Raw genomic sequence first — 25,323 nt, forward strand, 5'->3', positions numbered from 1 at the left:
CCATCGCCTGAAGGTACTGGAAGCTGTATAACCTGCGTAGGGGCTCCACTCACCTCAGCAATCTGAAAAATATAATACATCCCAGAAGACACATTAAACCATAAATCTATGATGTCATTGCTGACTTTTTTATAGGTCTTTCTAAATGACTCTTCTTCAGTGTAACTTATAGAAAAAAAAATCAGAAATTCTCCAGATACCATGTAAAAACTCACTTAGGTTTTGAGAAATGAAAAAAAAACTCCTACATTTTAGACACAGAACATTATGATAAATTCATAAATCAGAGTTACAATTTCTGCATAATCCCAGGAATTAGATCAAAAGGCCCTAACTGAATTCCACTTTCACGAAAGATAATTATTCGTTTTTAGTACAAGTTGATCATGACACACCAGCAAATATTTGAATTGAAAGTTCAAGAAAAATATTTTCAAACAGAAATTCTGAATACATTAATTCATTCATACCTGTATGACATCATCTCTCTCAACATGGTTAAAATTTACAACTGCCACACCATCGGAATCCCACACAAGTGTATCGGCCTCTTCAAACAGGGGCTCCGGTAAACTAAGCTCACTTCTGTTTTGTCTTTGTTTATGTTTATGTATTTAGCAGACGCTTTTGTCCAAAGCAACTTACAAGCGATAATCGGCATGTTGCCCTTGAGGCTAACAACAACAATAACAACAACTTGACATCAGTCATGAAGAGGAGGGAACAAAGGAGTGGACGGTAGAGAGGGGGGACGGGTTCTAGTTAAGAAGATGTTCTTTGAAGAGCAGGGCCTTCAGGAGTTTCTTGAACTTTGAACAAAACTTTGTCCAATGTTACTATTTGTAATGTTTGTTGGGGTTGACTGAAAGGGATGTGGTGGACCTGGACTTTGTGCTGTCTCCGTCTCAAGTATTGCCCTTCTCTTTTTTGATCTTGTTTGCATCTTAAAACACATCAAAGACGGTAGGTTTTAATGTAGTGTCCAGTAATATTAGAACATATTCCACATTTATTATAACATGCTGTGTAAGATTACATATTAAAACACAGTATATTAAATGTTATAATCCCTATTGACATATGAGTTTGACTTTTCTTTATTTTATCAGTGCCTGGTGCTTTTACACCCATGACAAAAAGACATGCAGCACAGTGAAAATGAAGGTAAATTAATGTGGTGTTCCTCAAAACTTTAGATATTTAAAATATATCATCCAACAACTCAAAAAGACTGAATGGAGAAGTTGTGACCTGTGCATTCCCCACACAATAAAATAATGAACATTACCCGAGTGTTTTTCATGCCAAAAATAAAGCTGGAACATCATTTCAGACATTGCACTGTAATGAGTGATTTCAAACAGTGCATGTTTAGTTCACCTCCATTGTGTTCACTGTGCAACACACACTAGCCTCGAGAAATTAACAGGCACTGATAATTAAATGGAATTTGCCTACGGTACTCATATGACTATGGGGATTACAGAAATAGGCTAATTTAACAAAATGCTGAACTATCCCTTAAGAATGACGCACATCTCGGCAATCATTTTTAGATTGTCCTGTATCTTGTCTCAGTCTCTGCATTGGCAGAAAAACGTACATTAATGATATAATTGTGAGAAAGGTGTGTACCACAGTCATACAACAATAATGCAACACATAAAGCCTTGTTAGTACACATGTAATCCCAAATGAAATGTGTATAGAGATGCAACATAAACAGACAAACACATCACAGGATTGCAGGTATATGTAGAAAGACAGCCATAATAAAGTTATTGACTGAAGAGTAATATTTTTAGCAAATAATTTACATCAGTCCTTGTTAGTATTCAATTCAGTTCAATTCAATTCAAAGATTATTAATCCCAGAGATAAATTAGAGTTTCAGTACACACAATTCTGAGATCAGACATACATACATAGGCAAAAACACATGACAAGAATTGGTGAGTGTGGTCATTCGCAACCCTGAGTCGTGCTACCTTAATAGAGATCAGAGGGTTGATTGGTTCAAGTGGAGGAAAAAAGGCACTTCAGAGTTACCCTCCACAGGGAGGGCAGCTTTGCTATGCAAAAAAAACCTCAGACAGAGATTCAACAGACTTCAGACATCACACAACGTAAGTGTCCAGTAGGTGGGGTGGTGGGTTTGGGACTCTCCACACATCAGTTCCTGCAGCCACGATAAGCATCGCACGTCACCTCAGTCTGGACAGGGGAAGGAGGTTGTTGAGTTTTGGAGGGCACAGTGACTCCTGGAACGATTCGGCGGCCTTCGCAGCCCGCAGTCCCGCCCAGGCTGGGATAGGAGACAGAGTTGCCATAGCAATGGCAGCATTCCACATTTCTTCTGAGGGGCGAGTATTCATTGCAGTCTTACAGGCTCAAGGGCACCAGATTCAGATTAGAAATTGTTTTGGGGCCAGACAGAGATAATTTCCTCTCTGTCTTAAAAGTTCCGTTGGTCCTCAACCTCTCAAAATCCCAATAATGGCGTAAATTAATCCATCCCAATTCGTGCTGATTTGTGCACACGCTCCTTGCTGGCATCCATCTTTTGTGCCAACGCATGAATCTCAGCCAAAGTTCCAAGCTTACGATTCATCTCGACAATTATGTGAGTCTGTGAATTCACAGCGCGGTGTAATCCATCCCTGAGCTCGGGGAGACTGTCAGTATTCCTCAACAGCTCATTAATTTTCCGGTCAGCCAGGAAGCCTCCTAGGCCAAAGAGCAGGAAACCGGACACCAACACCACGAATATCCAGACGTCTTCAGAATCCTCTACAGACAGTTGAGATAAGCAGATCAGGTTCCACTGTTTCCAGCAGTCCATGATATGACCATCTGGGTCTGTCCCAGAGGGGAACCCGGGAGCCCCTTCCCCCGTTCTCATTGTTGAAAAAATTTTATCAATCACGTTGAGAGACCAGCTGACCAGGTCCATTTTTAATGATTTCCAGTTTCCAGAAAAAACGCAGAAGCAGCCGTGCACCCAAAGACAGACAAAGAGCCTTGGCGATAAGATAAGGAGGAGAGGAGGAAAAAAAGTGTCTGCACTCTCCAAGAGCTGGAGAGTGCAACTTGTCACAAATGTATTTCAATATACCTGGGTGCCTCCATCACTATCAGATGAATTTGAAAGATCCTGCAAATCTGTGATGGAATCATCTGAGTGAGATCCATCTTCTTCATCTTCAAGAAGCCCCTTTTCCTCAGATGAGTGATCTGTTGAAGCTCCCCCTTTTGTACAAATGTAAAATCTGAGCAGCTTCAGTTCAGTTTGTTCATACATTTGGCCAATAGTGCTATCCAAGGGAATCTTGTTCTTTTTAAAATCACTGATGCCAAATGTGAAGTTTTCAGCTGGTCCTTTTGTTGAGCGCCCATCAGGGAAAAATAGCTCCTTTCCTAATTCCATGGTCTGAGCAACAGTTGTTGTTTTTGCCAATGTTGCATGTCTTGTGCCTCCACCACTATTGGTCCGTACTTGACTGTATCCATTACTGCCAAAATGAAGCCATCCAATTTCAACTTTCCTTGAAGTCTTCTCTGCTGCCATATATATATTTTTTGTCTGGCCATGGTACTTTGGGGTTCATCTGGTGTACCACTCACTGATCCTCTTGTCTTGGACTTCATCTTGTGTGCCCCATGGATGTAATTTTTTTTTTTTTTGGGGGGGGGGGGGGGGGGGGGGGGGACATGTCCCCCCCACTTTTTCCAAAACCAAGTTTTGACCCCTGCACTTTTTACCATCCAAAAACAATATTACGCTATATTAAATTGACTCTGGTTGAGCTCTAAGACAAAGCCGAAAACAGCCGTTTGTGTTGAAAACTGTTTCCCATTAGAGCATACTGTAAAGACCCCCCACCCACCCACCCCCACCCCCCCCCCGTGTCCCCCCCACTTCTAAAGTGAAAATTACGTCCATGTGTGCCCCTATTTTACACTTTAATCTCTGTAATAGTCTCTTTATTGGTGCTTTGACACTGTTTGTTCACAGAAAGATAGGACAGCTACTCGGTCACTATATGACGTTATGTATTTTGACATTTGCTCATCAGTCATGATGCGCAATACTACCTTGTCAACCTGCAGAGAGAGAGAGAGAGAGAGAGAGAGAGAGAGAGAGAGAGAGAGAGAGAGAGAGAGAGAGAGAGAGAGAGAGAGAGAGAGAGAGAGAGAGAGAGATAATAGTGTCAATGCAGTGTGTTTCAGTGGTAACCTGCATCTGTAAACAGATGGGCTCTTAGAGTAACTACGGTACAAGTTTCCACATATTACAAGACAGAATGCTAGCTTTCTGCACATAAATCCCATTTTGTCTATTTCTAGGAATAAGAAATCTGGTTTAGCCCTGCAATGGACACATTTATTTATTCAGATGCATTAACTTACCGGTACTGACTATTGTGACAGATTCCCTTTTAACAGTTTTAAAAGCCCCTTCCATGAAACAATTTTGACTGGCAATCTGACGCATGTGAACTTTTATTCATTAAATAATTCCAATACTCACTGATCTGCAGTTAATGTACAAATTATTTTGGCAGATGAGAATTCCAAGATTCAGCATCATAAAAAAATAAAAATACATACAAACATAAAAAAAACAGTATGCATCCAGGTAATCTCAACCTGAACAAAGCCAAAGGCTAACCTCAGGCTCCAGCCATGTGCTGCCTGACCTATATAATTAAAACTCTACCTATAACCAAGCATCTTATGGGCAGGCATGGAATAATCTAGGAATTAATGAAACCAACTTTTTTGTATCAAAATCAATACAGCATTTAAATGACATTGATTCTTGTGATTAATCATTTCAAATAAATATTTAATTTGCTGACTTAAAAATAAATTCTATAAAATTTTGAAAAGGCTTCTTGAATCATGTTATGTTTAAAAAAAAAGTCATTAATGCTAACTAAGCAAGAGTGTAGCGATCATATCCAATAACTGTTTAATCTGCTGTTTAAGAATATAATCTGCAAATGGATAATGGCTAATGTTAGGTTTCTTTGACCACTGGCAAGAAGAGCTGCTTTACCCACTGTATGCAAAGCTCAGTAGGAAAACCATAGCTTCTTAAGCCACCTGTACGTGTAGGCTTTATTAATTTCTCTATTGTTATACTATAAACATAGACTGGCTAATCTGATAATGTGATACTCTGTCGTTAAATTGGTAACGACGATACAGTTCTTATCAGTTTGCTGAGAATAGTCCGTGTGCACAACCAGCCATAGCGTCCACAGTTACCATGGCAACCACTTTTGCTTGTTGTTCAGATTTAATCGTACCATGCCATCACTGGTATTAGGCTATCAAAAGGACACGTAGTAAATCTACCATCTTGGTTTGAATGTAGTAAATTCCGTCCATTGATTTTCTTTAGCATTTATCAGTAAGCAGTAGGGCTGCATCCAAACTCCCTTTATCTAGCAGAGGTCACCGACGATTTCATACACTGTGATGTGTTAATGATGAGTGTGATTATGGCAGGGTTCATCCGTTCATAGAGATGTAACTAGATGTTGATGCTTCCCCTGTGTTTTATCAACTTTTGTTGGGAGCCTGTGAAGTCAAGTAATTAAGTAGTCTCCGATTAATTAGGCAACAATAAATTTCTGTTCTTCCCTGTAACATCACAACAACGTCTTGAAATTCCCCAAGTAAAACGCCTAATAAGGAAAATGACATAATGAATAGTTGCAATTTACAATGGGAGTATCGGCATGAAATTTCAGGGCAACACAGATTTCAATTGCTTTCTTCCCTATTAATATTCATTGCATTTTCATAAAAGAGTCTAATTAGCAGTTTTCTTTCTTTTAAATAAGGCTGCACACAACTCTCACAAACATGAACACACACACATGCACACACACACACACACACACACACACACACACACACACAAATACAATTACATTTACTCTACGATAAAGAGCTAAATCTTTGTATATACTGTTGTGTAGTGGTGTGTACTCACATTTTTCCTTCTTACCAAAATAAACTCTGAAGACCACAGCTGAGTGGAATGACATTACTTGCAGACGCTGTAGATCATCTTAGTGGTTAGGCCTGGAGTAAACTTGAAGGCCATACTTTTTTCTAAGCCTATGATTATTTCCACAAAGGTCACTTGGTTTTACAACAAAACTAAAAAAAAAAAACAAATAAACCTTCAATTTATATTACAACCCATCTCTCCTCCAGGACAAGCTGTCCCTGGTGAATGTGCCCGACCCCATCTGCAGTTGGATCACCGACTTCCTGAGAGATAGGAGACACCACATGAGGATGGGAAGAGATGTCTCAGACATTTGGACCATTAACATCAGCACAACCCAAGGCACAACCCAAGGCTGCCCCCCCCCCCCCCCCCCCAAATTAGCCCAACTACTGTCTCCAGCCTGTGGAGTTGCTCAGATTTGCAGATAACATTACTCTCATTGATCTCATCTCAGACAGAGACGGGTCTGCCTAAAAGAAGGGAGGAAAAATGCCCTGGTGCAGCAACAACAACCTAGAGCTGAATACCGGAAGGCAGTGGAGATGATCGTGGACTTCAGGTCGTGTCAGCACCACTGCCCCCCATGACCTTTACGGACACCCCCATCTCAACCATGGACTCTTTGCGCTTTGTTGGGACCACCATCTCCTATGACCTAAAGTGGGAGATGTCCATCAGCTCCCTCAAAAAGGCTGAGCGGAGGATGTTCTTCCTGCTGCCGCTGATAAGAAACATGATGATGGTCCAGTTCTCCACAACCACTGAGTCCATCACTGTGTGGTGTGCTGCAGCCACTGCGAGGGATAAACACAGACTGCAGTGTGTTGTGCATTCAGCAAAAAAGGTGATTGGCTGTAACCTTCCATCAATCCACATTGTGCACACCTCTAGGTCTCTGAGTCATACAGGTGGAGTCACAGCTGATCTCTGTCATCCTGGTCATTGACTGTTTAAACCACTCCCTTCAGGCACGAGGTTTAGGTCCATTCAAACCAGAACCTCACATCACAAAAATAACCATTCCACCAAATAACCGTTATTACCATACAGATCTGCAATAGCAACTTTATGTTTCTTATTTTTAATATTCATAATCTTTAGATGCATCTTCATTTTCACTTCTTCACTTGTACGTTTGCACCAATCCACCAAAGCTAATTATCAGTAACATGAGACTCTCGCTGGGCAATAAAACATGATTTTGATTGTTTTACATTTGACTTCAGGTTTTTAGAACCTTACAGGAGATCCATTTGAAAGGGTTACTCAGCTCTTTTCACAATTTTTTTCTTTCATTGCAAGATTCAGTTAAAATAGATGACAAACTATTACTAGCGCTGTGATGCAATGGTGATCATTCCTGGATGCATCACACCCCTCCTCCATGTGGTGATAGCACAGCCACCCCTGTGTCTCTGAATGCGTCACCTAATGGCCACAGAAAGTGAGTGGCTAAATTAGAGCATGGCCTCAAGGCAGAGTTTCATTTTTGATCCCAAAATGTGATACAGTCCAATTAAGAAAAGCACATGAGAGTAATAAAAAGCACGAGTGGTATTATTTTAAGATTCAATGAAACAGAAGTTGTACTCAACAGTGTGAATGCGATTGAGATAATTCCAACAATCAAATAAAACACTGTTGCAGGTGGAAAGTGTTTAAAACACATGATTTATATTTACTGTAATAAAAACTTTGACCCATGATCATCGATCATAATTCAATTCAAGTGCATTTATATAGCGCCAAATTATGACAAGAGTCATCCCAAGGCACTTCACATAATAAACATTCCAATACAGGTCAGTTCATTAAGCCACCAGAAAAAAGTTTCCTATATAAGGAACCCAGCAAATTGCATCTGACTGGTGTCAGTGACTTTACAGCAATCCTCATGAGGTAGTTAGTGTAAATATGACATACTTCAACACCCCCTGGTTCATCTCTTTTCGGTTGCTTATCCAGCGTCAGGTCGCAAGGGCAGTAGCCTAAGCACAGAAGCCCAGACTTCCCTCTCCCGTGCCACTTGGGCCAACTCATATAGTCCCTCCAGCATGTCCTGGGTCTTCCTTTAGGTCTTTTCCCAGTTGGATGTGCCTGTAGAACCTCACCATGGAGGTGTCCAGGAGCCATCCTGACCAGATGCCTGAGCCACCTCAACTGGCTTCACTCAATGTGGAGGAGCAGCGGATTTACTCGTTAAGCACGCGAGAGTAATCCAGCGCGTAATGAGGTGTCTATGTATACATGTCTGTGAGCTAGCCACGTTACTAATAAAAAACATAGTTTGTGGTAAACAATAATAATAACAATAATAATAATAATAGTAGTAAGTATTCTGGTATAAATATATATAGTAATTTCCTGAACAGCATGCCTGTTGCGTTCTCGACAGGAGATGTTAAAATGCGAAGGAGGGGGGTAACATAAGAAATGTGACAGTGAAATTTAAAATGGTTTTATTTGTAATAAAAGGTTCTAAAAACAAGCAAACAGATGGCTAGAATTATAAAGATAATGCAAAACTATCAAAAAAACTGAAAAAGGTTAACATCACAAGACGAATTATCAACATTTAAACCCCTGGTTAAAACTTATTGTAAAAGTTTTACTGAAACGAAGGTGTTTAAAAACCGGAGTCAATAAAATTGCAACAAGCAAAGTTAACCTTTAACACAAACATCACAAGATCCCACTGGATCATCCAAAAGCTCATCACTAAGAGTTAAAACTGTAAAGTTAAAACTCATCCAAACGAAGGGGTTAAACCAAACCAAGGAAATTCAAACCATCTCTTCCATCGATCATAATGGGCAATGTGAGATCACTGGCCAACAAGATGGATGAACTCCAAGCCCTTTCAAGGACTCAGCCAGAGTATCGGCAGTGCAGTGTTATGTGTTTCAGTGAGACGTGGCTGCAGGACCATATCCCCGATTCCAGCGTCTCTCTGCCAGGATTCCTGACTGTACGAGCAGACAGAGATCTGAAGAGGAGCGGGAAAAGAAAAGGAGGTGGAGTGGCAGTGTTCTGATTTTATTGAAACACTTGTTCTGAAATAGTTCCTTTACTATTGTGATCAAAAATATTTGATCTCAGTTCTGAGGTTGCTCTGTAAATAGTTTTCAAATAAACAATACACATAGCAACTTCTGATCATTCCATATCAATTTCAGACTTAAAATAATACATTGATGTAAACCACACCCACTTCCGGTTAAACCACGCCCACTTCCGGGTTATGCCACGCCTATTCCGAGTACAGATACAGATAATTTAGTTGGTTTAACAGATACAGATACAGATAGTGGTGTACTCGCTCATCCCTAATGCTTTCATGGAAATAAAATTAAATTGACATCAAGTAAAATACTTGGCATGGTACTGCATGTTTACACTTTGCACTAGTCTTTATGTTCATCTGATCCTTGCAATATCTTCTCAACCGTTTATTTAGCATCATGATCACGAGTTTCAGCCCAAAGGCTGCCTCATAAAGCTTTGTGGGTGAAACCTAGTTTTCTCTCATATCACTTACCTTCAGAACATCTTGTAGGGTGTCAATTTTTCACAGGTCTAGTCATTTTAAATGTTGTACTTGTACAAGGACAATAAAGATGTTCTATTCTAGTCAGTTCTTTATTTTATGACCCAGTAAAAAAATAACTGGTATTTTTATTTAACTGTTTCTTCTAGGATTAAGCTTGTAAAAATCTGGATATAATAATAATAATAATAATGCTGTTTTTCATTCTCACTTCAGTAAAATTAGATTATAATTGCAGAAAGCTTTTAAACTAGTACATAGGAAACTAATATCTGATACTACACAAAAGGACACTGATAATAATATCAAAAACACTCAAACTCAGGGCTAGGGCTTTATAATTATTCTATCACCCATCCCCAGAGGCTTCACTGTCTATACATTCAGCATCAGAAAAGCAATTTCTGAGCTGTTCGTTGCCCCCAAAAATATCATAACCACATATACCCTTTTGGATTAGAAATGAAAGTGGGTGCAGTGAAGCATTTCAGGGGTAGAAAGCCTTTGACTGGGCAAAACTCCCAGCCTGGATCTCCCAAAACCCGCTGGCCATGAAAGATGCCGGCTGCCTTTATAAATGTCCTTGCTGAGCTGACAGGGCTTGACATGAGGTTGGCTGCCAACCACAACTCAACCTACTCTGCTTTGTTTGCAGAGAACCTCTAACCCCGCTTTGAGCCAATATGGCCGACAAATAAAAGAAGTCAGATGCCTAAGCAGGAAGAACCATTGGGTCATTGAACTTGGCCCTCCCTGCTCCATCCTGCGATATCAACAGGCGGAGATCAATGAGGGCAGCCAAGATCCTAGGTGACAGGCAGTTGGGACAATGTCCCAGTGGTGAGTTCATAAAAGAAGATGGGTTGTTTTGTGATTGCTGCATACCCCAGGACATGAATGTAATTAGAACACAGCTGAAAGTTCGTGACTTTCTACTTTAAAGTGTCAGTGGACTTTGAAAAGGCCTAATGTACCATTGAGGGAAAGAGTAACTGGTGCCCCGTGCTCCCCTCTTGCCCCTCCCATCAGGGACACCAGCAGCTTTGCACAAGGCTTTGTTTGGCTGTCAGAACGCTGGTTGAGAAGAAAAAAAAAAACATGTTATGTACACATTCTGTGGGTTCTTTGTTTTTTTAATTTATTCTTTTATGCACGTTTTACTTTGGTTCATCCTTTGAACGATGAAATGCGCTATTGAAAGAAACTTGATGATGATGATGTTGCTGAGGAATTCTAAATAGGTTATTTAATAGAACATTATCTGTGATGTGGTTTTCAAGAACCATATTTTATGCAGACCTATTTTTCTGTAGACCCATTTACTTAATAAACTGTCAACCAAGGTAAATCTTTTCTTTAACCCTTTCTGACTCAATGGCTAAACTCGATTGTGCATCGTTCTTATTAATAAATGTGTGAACCATATGAGTCTGAGTCAGCTGGCACCCATCAATGTAAACAATGCACATTTATATTTTTGGATATTTCCCTGTCCTCACCACAGACGGTTGCTCGACCATGCCAGACAAGATGCTTGGTTCTTCTTCATCTGTAGAGCAACAGCTTTTTTCCTGTGCTGCCGATCCATCTGGACTGCAGAAATAGGCAGGGCTGTTTGGGTTTTAACTTCCTGGAGTTACAGCTCAGCAAGTGGTTGTTTAATTTTATTCACTTGAGAACCATATTGTCACTGAAGGAAATGAAGACTAGCTTTGCCACACAGCCCCACGTGTGTTGTTAAGCCACTCTGGTTCCTACAGTGTTTAGTTTGACCCTCGATCCCCAGCTGTGAATACACACGATTCTTTTTCAGGGGTATAAGCTCTTTGATTTACGTGTAGCTGGGTCTCTTCATGTGTGTATTTTCACCTTCCAACTTTTCCTGGGGCTATATTGAATTATGTCTCTGTCAGGTCCCAAAGCCCCCTATATTTCCTCTACTGTGCAGCAGCTCTAGATTCAGTATCAAATTCTACTCCTGCTGGCATTTTGTGCATCCCTGTGGCCCCTAAGATCTTTATCCCCAGCATCCTCGCCACAAGCCCTAGACAGTGTTGTGTTCATGAGTTGGGTTATTTATTTCATACACACTGAACTACAAAGATCTAGAATCCAAACTACATTAACCACTTTTTAAAAAAAACTGCAAGGGGTTAAATTTTCTCACTAAAGAATTTCATCTTCAAGTTCTGTTTATGATTAGAATGTCCAGTTAGGCCAATAAAGGCACATATTTTGTGCAGCTGTTAAAGTTTTTTAATGTTGTTTTGCATATTTTGATTGATTTGACTGGTGAATGAAGGCAGACAGAGAATCTGGAGATATTCATTTCTTGACATGCTCTGTGAACCCCTGTCTGGCGATTGAATGGTAAAGTAGCGGGTAAAAAGGTTTGATTGCTCCATTTTCTTAAATGAGGCAATTAGAAAGGCCGGCTGAATGGAGATCAGACTCAGTTTCATTGTGCCACAAGGAAAGAGTGAGACAGAAAGAATCAGGGAGAGTGAAAAGGCAGTTTGCATCTCCATTGATTCCTTTAGCCCAGACACATCAAGAGCTCCAGTGAAAATTGATCAGAGCAGGGAACCATCTTTGATATCGACAAAGATAATCTAGTAGACCCCTCAACAGCCAAAGTGCTCAGTATCGAGAGAAAAGGGAAAAAAAGTTAAGAGTTTCCAAGACACTCTGGCTGGCAATGTAGTCGTATATCCCAGTGAGGTTACAGTCTGGCAAGAAGGAAGGGTTTTAGAGCCGACTATGCAACTTTGGGTGGTTTAGTTTCATTGTGAATTCGATCTCCAAATTACTGCAGAAAATGTAATAAATCCTATATGTGCTAAACAGGAACAATTACGATGTTGGAAAAAAAAATCTTTCTATTGCCCACACCAATAAGACAGTTGATGAGACGTGTAGCTCACATTATTGCTGCTAATTAATTCAGAAACTATTTTTTAACGTGTTTGGAATTTCAAGTTGGTTGTCAGTAGCAGATATGATAATCATTTATGTTATGCAGTTTTTGAAAGAAATGTTTTAAAATGGTGTAATAAATGTTTGACGAAAACCCAACTGTGTTGAGACTTTGTTGTGGTTTTGATTGTGAACTTGCCCTCAAAGCAAGTGTTAACTAAGACACATTTTACTTGTTGATTCTGAAATATGATCACTCGGAGTTTCACATGCAGGCTAAACCTGTAATGGTTTTCTACCCCTATTGCATTAGATACTGATAGAAAATAGACTGGGAAACTACCAGATTAGAAAAGCCATCTTGCTCTGAAAATTTGCATTCATGAACTCATTAATGGACAATGCAGTGTAAAGAGCTTTGGAGTCCTCTGACTCTGAAAGCTGCTAAACAACTGTGGTTCATTTATCATTTATAACTCAAACATCTTGGCTCACAACTGGGAAGGCTGTTATTGATGTTGCATCCAGGAGAGCGCATCTTGGTATGTTGAAGCTAACCATTAGCATAAGCAATATTACAACATGGCAAAAGTCCTTCAGGCTTATGCAGTGTTTCCAACTGCCTTTGACAGAAAGTAGTTGAAAGTCACCCAGATGTTGCCAGATGTAAGCAACATGCAAATGTAATAATGGACTTTAGGTTTTCAAATGCATGGTTTCTCCATCATGCATACACATACAAACTTTATTGCTGGACTTCATTTTGAACTAGACACTGATTTAATCGTTTTAAACATACTTTCCTATTAAAAGTTCCACCTAAAGCCAACATAAGGTTGCGAAATGCTTCCATGCTGATTCTTTAAAAAATTATTTTTGCTCAACAAAATCCGCCACATGGTATAAATCCTTACACTTTGACACTGCATTATGCAAGAAATAAGGCAGTCTGTATTTCAACTCAGCTGAAAAAAAGGCTGCTAGCTTATTTTACGAAGGCAGAAAAAATATTGGCGTTGCTTTTGGGAATATGTGATGTTTTATACGTGCCAATGAAAAGAAGCTATTATAGTCACAAGGTGCAAAGAATTTATAAATGCGTATGGTTATTTTGGAATCTTAGTGTGACTCATGTGCTACTTTCAGAAGCGATGTGTTTTAACAGTTCTGTTTATCTCACCAGTCCACATTCTGCAAGACTTACACCACTGGATTTTGACACAGGACTGGAGGCAAATCACTCAAGCCCATTCCCTCAGATTTGACTGTTTAAAATGTATTGCTCCAAACATGAATGATAAATGACCCACACTTGTATAGCGCCTCTCAGAGTAAGGACTCCAAAGTACTTTACACTACAGTGTATCGTTCATCCATTCACACACACACACATTCACACACAGTCTGTCTGTGCATGTCGTCCTGTTTACTCATTAAACACATAAATCATGACATCTTTATTTCACAGATCATTCACTTGATTATTATTGATCAACATATGTTTTGCTTAATTTTTAATCACAAATAAAGTACTTTGATTAAGTAAAAGCGTTCTTCTTCCTTCTTCTGGAATGTAAACAGTCTGAGGATCAGACGACCTTGGCGTTTTCTACACGGGTGTAAATGTGTACAGGGGCAGCGTTTAGGAGCTGAAAATCATAACTTCATAACGTTACAGTGATGAGCTACATTGTAGCCACAGCTGCCCTAGGGCACACTGACAATAATACAATGGTTAGGCAGCTGAAACATTCAACACAAGAGTATCAAGAAAATCTATAACAGCAAAAAATAACTGGTTTCCCTCAAATAACTGATAAAAATTGTTCTCTCCCAACATTTGTAGAAACATCGTTAGCATGAAACATTATATTTGTTTGTATTTTAATGCAATAACATTGGATGGAAATTTTTATTGTAGTTCCGTCAGTTCGATTAACTTTCAATTTTACAGCCAACAACTTATTCTTCTCATCTCTAAAGGTGTGAAACACTTGTTTAATTAATACATTTTCAGTGGTCTTTTGTAGGAATTAATGCATACTCAGGGGAAAGAAAACACCACTTTCAGGAAGTAGAAATGAGCCACATCAAAGAGTCTTCTGGGAGTCTATGGTCTTTTCTGAAGTTATTTTCTAGGAAGTGGACAGTGAGGTGTCGAGTGCGTGGTACACAAGTGTGCAAATGATTGCCAAATTGGAAAAGAGAGCATTGCGTGATTGACCGCTGGGAAATGCCGGGATGCTGGTTGCTGTGCTACTTTTTTTATCGAAATCTTTATTAACAACTTTCAAACAACTAAATACATTTTTTGAAATACATTTACATTCATTGCTGCTTTGTCTAAAATATTCAGAGCATCAATTAATCATCCTAAAATTAACTACTTTCATTTGAAAACACATTTTCTCGGCTTCTGACCAAGTCCTCCAAACACACCCACATCACCCCGCTTCTCCTCCAGCTTCATTGACTGCCAGTCAACTTCAGGGTTCATTTCAAGATCCTGGTTCTGGTCTTTAGGGCCTTACATGGACAAGCACCATCTTACATTGGTGATCTTCTTAGTCCCTACACCCCCAGCAGGTCCCTGAGGTCAGTGACCAAAGCCTACTGGTTGTGCAGTGCACCAGGCTAAAGACCAAAGGTGACAGATCATTTGCTGCTGTGGGCTCCAGACTCTGGAACTCTCTCCCCCTGAGCCTGAGATCAGTGGACTCAGTGGTCTCCTTCAAAAAGCAGCTCAAAACTCACCTCTTCAAGCTGGCTTTGGTGTGATCTTTGTCAAACTCTGCTCTTTTTCCACCTTTTCTGGGATCCATTGATTTCCCTCTTTCCTGCTCATTTTCTCCCTCCCTTTCCTTACATTTTTTCTCATTTTAAACATGTTTTTAATCACTTTTGAAATATTTTTTTATACTTAGTTTTTTTTGTGAAGTGCCTCGTGATTTTTGTCTTGAGAGGCGCTATGTAAAAGATTGTTTTCTTTCTTTCTTTCTTTCTTTCTTTCTTTCTTTCTTTCTTTCAAGTACGCAGTGATGCAGACTTGGGCAAAGTGCAGATCAAGGAGGGAAAAGGGTCAACTTTGCACTTGAGAATCGGGACGCCCTAAGCACTCGCACCCCTGACCGGGGTCGCACAATTGAAGGGCGAAAGTGCGAAAGTGAGAGTACTGGGATTGGGCCAGAGGAGGGTTTCAGATAACAGGATTTGTACTCTTATTTCTTGTGTAGCGTGATGAAGGCTCTCTGATTTGTGCCAAAGGTCGCATTTGCCCAGCTGGGTCAAGCTGGGTCAAACAGTACTTTTTGAATCCACAGATTAACCCAAGGAGCCACGATGTCTGCTCGAGATCATAACACAATATCTGCTGTTCCGTCCCAAGAAGGACACTTCAAGCCACGATAATAATAATAATTAGATAATATTTAATAAACTCATTGATTTTATTGCTGTTTAATATAATCATCATAACAAGATCACTTTGCTCATTATAAAGGTATTTTAATAACATGAAATGGATTATTATGCTTTGGGTAATAATAATTAGTATTATTATAATGATTAAAGATGTGTTCAGCAAAGACGACCTTCACCTTATTCAGCTAACACAGAGTTCAGATAAACAATAACTGCATCACATGTTTTTGACGCATGTTCAAGCTTTCTTCCGGAGAGAGTGGGAGGGGTTCTGAGAGCTCTGGTAAAACTAACCATCACATACCTCAAGTCCAGTTCTTGAACCAACACCAGGAGGAAAGGGAATGCCCGTCCCTAAGCCTCCACCTGCTGTTTGGTCACGCCGACCAGAATAGCTAAGAATAAACAAAGACTCTACCAGAGTCATTGATTTCTGAAGTTAAGTTAAAGACGAGAACGTTCATCTGCCAAACGCTTCGTAAGCCGTGCACCCAGGACATCTCTAGACCGGACGATCGGACACTTTCGTCTCCTCTACCAGCTGAAGTGTCATCTTGGATGAAACCCATCCTCCTGATGTCCGGATCCAAAAGGGAGCCCTGTATGGGTGAGGTAGAACACGACAGATGACGTTTGATGCTGTTTCTCTCAAAATAACTCAGTTATCCGCAAAACATCATTTTCACCCAGAACGCTTTCATTCTCTCTGAAAGAAACCTTCTGAGAACTTCATTCACGTATCCAAAATTCATCATTCTCATTTTTAGCTCCTTTCAGTCACAGGTTTGTTTTTAAACAAGTAATATAGAAACTGTTAAACATTGTCATTAAAATTGCCATCCATGAGTTGTCATTTTATAATTGTTGTTTCAAATCTCTCGTTTAAAAATTGTTAGTAATAAATTTCTTCATTTTAAAACTTACCTCATTATTGAAACAAACACAGAAAAGGGTTGCATTTCCATTTATCGAATGAAAAGAATCTGACTGAATCTTCTGTTTAATAAATAAACTTTTGCAATTAATTTAAGTATCTTAAATTAAGTATTAATCCATAGATTAATCCTAGACCAAGCTTGTTGGTGTATAATCTTCTATCGCTTATATTAATATTTTATATTGATATACGATAGAAGCTTCATATATTAACTAGTTTGTGTCATCCTAGTTTTAGCATTGAGTAGCACAGTGTTAGAACTGTGTGTGCGAGGTTTTTACCCCATTACACTTGATATTTGAACATCTCTTCTATGATTGGCTAACAGCAATGCAACTCTACCAATGACTTTGTTTGCTTTGCAACGTTGATTTTTTTATCTCCACAAAACACACAAGCTTAGAGGAGTTCTACTGTGTGGTGGAGCTTCTACTAGCCTAGACATTTCTTCCATTCCTTTCAAATCCTAGAGTTTCACCGACTGTTTTCTATCAGAAGCTAATGCAGGAGATAGGTGTAGGAGACTATTTTCATGTTCAGGCTGCATGAAAGACTCAAAGTGACACAATATAATCAGAAATAATAATTGAAATTAGTGTTTTCATCATTCATCACCTTTAAAAATAAATATTATAGAATAAAATACAGTTTTAGACAATTTAACTTTTAAGCCCCACAATCCTGGCATTTAAAAAACTGAAATCAAGGAAACTTCTTTTACTAAACTTAAGGATCAACTCAAAGCTGCAGAGGGCACCAGAAGTCATACAACCCAGTGAGGGGAAGTTGCTGAAGTGAATCCAGTATGCCTCGACTGCAGATGGCCCAATTAGGAGATGATGAAAAGCTCTGGGGAGGAGGGCCTATTCCATGTCTTTGTATCTGGTCGGATTTTCACTTGGATATCCGAACACCTGGTATCCAATTTTACATAAAAATAAAAGCAGCGTATCTCCAGGGACAGTGAAACAGTGTTGGCAAACACAACTTTGTCAGGCATTCTGGAATAAAAATTAAAGCTGATATACAATATCCAATCAGGTCTGGGAAGTCAATTGAATCTGGGGAGACTTTCCAGTCTGTATTGAGGATATGTTAGTCTTTTCCTGAGTAATAAATTTGAGGCAAATTGGAGGACTGAATAGCCAAGGTTCTTGAGGGTACTGACAAAATGTCTGACTCATAAAGACCCATGAAAGAAGTTTGACAATGTTAATAGTTGGATGTGCTGCACTGGGAATGGTGCTTGGTTCCCTTTTCCCTGCTCTTGTCCATTTTTTTTTCCTTACTTTTGACAGCTGTGGGGTTCTTTTCTCTTCTATGTGGGTTTCTCTTTCTGTGTAGGCAGACTAATACCTGATCCCTGGGGACGCTCTTGGAAATGGTGTATCCTTTTCTATACTTCCCTTAACAGGTACAGCATGTGCACATTTAAAACATGGGATTAACTCATAGCCTTTAAATGTCATCAAAGGAATGCAAAATAAAGTCATTTTATAATAATTTCACTGTTAATTATCCAACTTTTGGCCATATTACAACATTTTAAGTTTCTTATTGTACCCAGACCTGCATTTTACAAGCCATCTGATACCTTCAGATGGTACTTTTATTATTTAGGTAGACACCGACATTGTGAGTAAATAGTTTCCAGACATATGTTAACAGATACAGTCAGTTATGCTGCAACATAACATTTCTCAAATCTGAACGTTCTCACTAAACCGGTCGTTTAGCACACACTGAAATCCTAAAAACAGGTATTCTGTGTTTTACATTTTGATGAACAAACCAGACGAAGCCTGTATTTTCATGTGATTTATTTATGGTTTAAGAACTTAGGTTGATAATTTATCTTACTAAAATATCTCTAGGAAAAAGGAAACCCCATTATGAAGGCTAATGAATGTGCTGTGGCCGTGCTCTTATAGTTAAATCATTTTCTGTTTGTCTTTGAAGTTACTAAAAAGGACAAGGAGGGTAAAGAAAATGTACTTTTGTTTTCCTCTGGACAAGCATTCATTAGCTAGTCAAATTTCTATTTCAATAAACCTCGAGTCCTAAGTGAGAACAACGTTTGGGGGCAGAGTCATGCTGATAGACAAATACATAAACGTTGAACACGTATACTAGTGAAATATCTTTTATCTGAAGTTGTTTGAAATCTATTTGACTCCTTGATGGAATTAAGGCTTGTATGTCAAAAAATAAAAATGTTAGAGTTTTAGTCCTGCTGACTGTGCCATGAAAATAAAAGCATGAGATGGTTTTGAAAAAAGAATTTATATGGTTTCTTTGACATTCAAGTTCATGTGCATCCCTTCCAAAGAGCAGCACAGCTGAACACAGTGGATCTAAAAAGTGCTCGTTCAGAAACATAAAATCTAATAATCTAATTATTGTTCATATATTGTGGATTGCTTTGCCAACATATTGCAAGGACAACTCTAACAAATTCAGTTGTCAGTTTTATCAACAGGGCACTAAAATATGAATAATTAAAGTTGCCATGACTAGACTCGAGAAAGGCTGCGCAAAGGTTTGATTGCAAAATGTTGCCCATTTGTCAGTTTCTACCGTAAATCCTAAATGAAATTCACACTGAAATGCCGATGAGCATAGTTGCATTGACAATCTGACCTAATAACTATTTTTTGGGTTCCTTTTTTTATGTTTGATTATCTTCACACCTTTTAGTATACTTGTGCATTAAAGGGATACTATGTAATTTATTTCATAGTTTTAAATCATTTTCTTGAGCCAGTATGTGCTTAAATGACTCTTTACAAGGTTATTGAAATGTCACTCAGACCCCCACCTCCCTCTGTGGTAAGAATATTGCACTTGCAACTTCAGAGTGCCTCTCCGGTTCCTGTTGGACTGCAGTCATGCTTCCAGCACATTTCCTGTATGTTTTAGGTCGTGAACACAACTGATTTGTTTGGTTTAGTGATGAACCACTTCTGTAGAAACTAATGAAAGCTGAGGAGACTATTCAGCCATTAAGCTCCATTAAGATGAACGCACAGTGAGGAGATACATTTAACTTCTGCTTGGACTAACGGCCAGTGGGGGGGGGGGGGGGGGGGGGGGCTAAAAGCAAGCCAAACCGCAAAGAATCCCTTTAATGACCTGTGTCTGGTTGTTTGTATTTATTTATTTTTAGCTGACGCTGTTATCCAAAGCAACGTACAATTTTTAACCTTTAGGGCATGTTGTGATTTGTGGGGGAAACAGGAGTACCTGGAGAAAATCCACACATGCATGGAGAGAACATGCAACTCCACGCAGAAAGGCTGCAGCTGGGTTTCGAACCTGCAACCTTCTTGCTGCAAGGCAACAGTGCTAACAACTGTGCCACCCTGCAGCCCTTTGTGTTTGTATCATCTTAAAGAAAGAAAGAAAGAAAGAAAGAAAGAAAGAAAGAAAGAAAGAAAGAAAGAAAACAATCTTTCCAGATAAAAATGACAAGATGCATAAAAAAACAATTATTAAAAAAATAAAGATTAAAAAATATGTTTAAAATGAGAAAAATATATAAAACTGATTAAATGAAAAATGTAAAAAAAAGAGAAAATGAACAGGAAAGAGGATCCCGAGAAAGGCCAAATAGAAAGAGCAGAATAAGGAGAGAGTGATGAAGAATGTCAAAAGCCAGCTTGAACAGGTGAGTTTTCAGCTGCTTTTTGAGAACACAACTTCTCAACCTTTCTCAATTTTGTTGTGTTCTCCATTAATGTATTTTATTAGATTTTTTGTCTTATTGTAGTAATGCTTTCTGCTCTTCCCACAAATGGCCCTGGTTTGCTGATTACATCACCTGCATTGTGTCAGCTGTTATTCTCTCTAGTATAAAAACTCCCTCTCTACCTTTTATTCACTGCCACACCATTGTGTGTATTTAAGTTTACATCAGTAAGCATTACCTTCAGGCACTTAGCCTGTTTGGTCCTTGGATTTTCTGCCATAGCAGCATCTTTGTTTTCAGTTATTAAATAAAGTCCCAGAGTTTCTCATTTGCTTGTCTCTTGGCCGTAAGCCTGTATTTGTGTCCTCCATCCACCTCAATCAAGTTAAAACTTGAATCTCACTGAATTGGAACAATAAGAACGATGCTACTGTATCTGTCAGTGGTCACATTGTTTTGGTTGATCAATATATGGATGCTCATATGGAAGAGCAAAAGCAGGACGGAGGAGCCAACCAACATAATGAGCCAACAAAGACAAAGCATGGAAGCAGTCTTGCAACATCTAACCCTTGTGTCTCATTCATATTCACAGTGATCTGTCCATGAGCAGCAGAATGTCTTTGGGAACAAATCTATTCAATACCCAGACGAAATAAAAATGTGAGGCCCAGACAGTGTATGAGTTTCCACTAGCATCACAAATCTCAAATGCTTTCAACATATAAATCAGGGGTAAACAGAAATTTCTCCTAGGGTCAAAGATTTTCTAAGCAGTTTGTTGGTCAGTTTTTGCTTGTTAAGGTTTCTGATCTATGTTATTTATTTAAATTTCAATTCATTATTTTCCAAATCAATTTGAAAAATAGAAAACTGTTGCTGATTTACTTTGATACAAAGATGAATATTATCAACCTCAAATTGGTAAAATTACTCCAGTAAGATTGCATTTTCCTTAAAAAAAGGAGTCCAAGTATCGATAAATCATGTGTAATGTTGAGATGGTGCAAGACGCTTCATCTGCAGTTTTGCAGTCATTGCTCCAGTATGTTGTGATGAAAAAACATCTAAGATGAATAAAACCTACAGTATATTGGTCTGCCTACATTCAGATCATCATCTGTGATCATCTTATTTGGAATATGACCACAAGATGACGTGCCAGGTTACTGAAATGAGCTTCTTCCAGAGGATGGTTGGATTCAGCCTTCGAGACTGGACGAGTAGCACCATCAGTCAGGGGAAGCTCTGATTAGAGGAACTGCTCTTCCACATGAAAATGGGTCATTTGATGTAGTTTGAGCATCTGATTAGTAAACCTGATGGTGCTCTCTAACTGGAGACCAAGGAGATCCTACTTGTAGCAGACCCAGAACACAGTGGCCGTTTCTCAATACCCAAGTACGCCAGTACGTTCTTGTGCACTTGCCAAGTATGCTCTTGGCAAGTACACAAGAAAGTGTGTTCTACAGAGTTTGGGAGGACGGGGAAGACACTTGGGACATAACTGTACTTCTTTACGTCATGGCAACAAGTATTGTTTCATTCTAAGGCTAAAAAACAACCTGAAATAAAAATAAGTCTAGTTTGTTCCTTAAATAACAAAATAATTATTTCATTATATGTGTATAATATTTGGTCTACTTTTTTATCAAAAGTTATAAAATACCCACATTTCCTGCTGTTAAATTAAGAAAAACACATTTATTTTTCACCAAGGCAACACTACTTTTATTTTCCTCATGGGTTAGCTAATTAGCATTTTTTGTGTATCGTGAAAGGTCAGAAAATTAAACACACAGTTAATTTTAACGGTTGCACACAAATAAATGCAATAACAAAAATTATATTATATTCATGTTTTTATTTAAACCTAATTAGTTGTATGCTTGATTAAATAACACTACAGTTATGAGGTTTCTCCTCTGCAATTTTCCATTTGGAGTATAGAGTTTGTGATGCAATGCATTATGGGATACCTTTCTGTGCTAAGTCTGCAGAAGGTTGCATTAATGCATCCTTGATGCAATGGGCGGAGCAAGAACACATCTGGGATTTTTGAGAGTACTTACCAGGAAGCATAGTACTTGAGCAACTGTTGATGATGTTTCACAACTACGTGAGTACACAAGTAGGTATATTGAGAAATAGCCATTTGGGATCCCCCAGAAGGAGCTTGAGCATTTCCTCCTAGGATGGATGAATGGGTAAATTCACTTGTATAGTGCCTTTCAGAGTCGGAGGACTCCAAAGCGCTTTACACTACACTGTAAGGATATAGGGATGTATAAGAATGATGCCTGGAAAAAAAAATCACACGAGTCAGACTAACCTTTTCACTCAAAATAAATAATTTGATCTAATGTTTTAATATTTCTGTCAACAAGGAGGCTAGCTAGCAACACTCATTCATGTCTCAGTCTTTTCAGACTCTCAAACAATCTTGATCTGATGCTGCTGTTGTGAAACAAAGAAAACATTCTTTTATATTTATATATCGCCACTCAAGATAAAAATCACGAGGCGCTTCACAAAAGCAAAAATCTGAAAAAAATAAAAGATATTTGAAAAGATTATTTAAAAAATGTTTAAAATGACAAAAAATAGTGATGAAATAAAGGAACAAAGTATATACATACATATATATATATATATATATATATATATATATATATACATATATATATATATATATATGTATATATATATATGTGTGTGTGTGTGTGTGTGTGTGTGTGTGTTTATACTTTTTTCATGACTTCTTTAAATTTTGTAGTACTCCCAACTGTCTTTGAACAAAAAAAAAAAAACATGTCTCATATATTTTTGCCAAGCTTGAAAATGATAAGTTGCAATAATTATTTTCAAAGCCTTTTAAGAAATCTTGGGATTATTTTTCTTAGTTTATTTTTATGAGATTTAGAAAAGCAGTATTCATAGGTTGCATGGAAATTTCAAAGAAAGCATAATATTGTGTTCTCATCTTTTCTCTTTTATTCTATTTTTAGAGTGTGTGCTAGGTAATGATTTCATCTCCTGTGGCATAACAGAATTGATTTGTTAAAGAACATTTAGGAGAACAGTTCTAAACCAATTAACATTTCGCATTGCAAATGCGAATGGACCTGTACAAACATGTCAATTGGGCATCTACTTTTGAAGTATCGGTTACTTTAACCACTTGTTGTTGGCTGATCAGCAACACACATCTAATTGTAACTGGTATGTTCAGAGATGTAATCAGTGGGTCCTAAATGGGACTCTGTTGGGTAACGAGAGAGATGTTGGTGCAGCAGTGCACGGCCTGATCTACAACCCTGATAGTCCACATTCCTAACTTCTCCTGTATCACGAGTTCAGCCAAAACATTAGTCACTTACCGCAGAAAACATACACAAAGATGATGACTTTTCACCATTATACAAGACAAAAAGTTCAAGGAGGAAAATCAGAAATAAAACTCAGAACAACTCCATTACAACTACCTACAATAATGTGGAAATTGTACTGAACAGATTACCCCAATCTCACCTAACAGACTTAATTTGTGAATTTGGTGAATCACACAGTGGAAGGAATTTTTTAGTTTTTGGTTTAAGCAGCAAAAGTACATTATGTTCATTTTATTTTAATTTATGTTTAAAATTACATAAATCATACTAGCATCAACATTCATCAAAATTGTATTTTACCAGTCATTTTCATTCTAAGTGTGTCAGCTATCTTTTAGCAGTTGTTCACTGATCAGTGCACCCACTAAACAGATTGTGTCTTAACTTAATCCAGTTTAGGCAACAGAGATTTTTGGTTTATTCCGTGAAAATTCCTAGGCCCTCTTTCATCAAACGTTCATAGAAATATTCCTATATTCCTTCATATGAATGAAATTTAGAATGTTTGAAAAAATGGTCAAAATCCTGATTTATGAAATATGTGGTGGCCTTTCACTGTCATTTGCATACATAAACATCCTCAACCATATTTGGTCATGCTCCCCCGGAAGAAAACGTTGGACATTTCATATTTGAAAGCATAAGTCTGGTGCATTTGGAGGAAAAAAGCTACAGGCTGGTAAGAACATATAATTAAGTACCTATACTTGTTCATGGTATTATAATGATATATTAATGATATATTATAGTTAACAATGTTTTCCCTTCCTTTCTTTAATCTATTTTGAACACTGACTACAGCGAAATCCTCTGATGCATTCATGCTGCTGAGTACCAGAACTGTACTGATGTCACTATTACCAAAAGAACCAATCAGCTGGCAGAGCTCGCTTTTGAACGTGTGAGCGTGTAGAACTTGCAAAACTACATGACTCAACTTTAGGAACAAAGTAGAATCCAGTTGCTGTTATTTATTTGTTGTTGGTGTTTATAGAAACTAAATAAATCTGCAAGGCTTTAGGGCCAAGGCAGAGTTTTATACCTCAGACCCGCTGTAGAGCCAGACCTGTCAATAATAATATCATTCTTTACACCAATCAGAATATTCTGTAATATTCACAGAATTAGAAATGAAATGATATCAATTAAATAATTCCGCCCACCGTCTCCGTTAGACAGGAGCTGCTCATCACATCATCTCTCAATGTGACACCAGAGCTCGGTTCCGTCTGCGCTCATTAGTGCGACTAGATTCTACAACGTTTTCATAAATCTACACACAACTTAGATCTGTGGCTCGTAGACAACCAAAACCAGCTCGCGGGAGCAAGCTTGTAAGGAGCGCTATTGCCACTTAGGTGGTGCGGAGCGGTGGGGAAACGTGTTTCAACA

This window comes from Nothobranchius furzeri, chromosome 8, assembly GCF_043380555.1.
Source record: "Nothobranchius furzeri strain GRZ-AD chromosome 8, NfurGRZ-RIMD1, whole genome shotgun sequence".
NCBI lineage: Eukaryota > Metazoa > Chordata > Actinopteri > Cyprinodontiformes > Nothobranchiidae > Nothobranchius > Nothobranchius furzeri.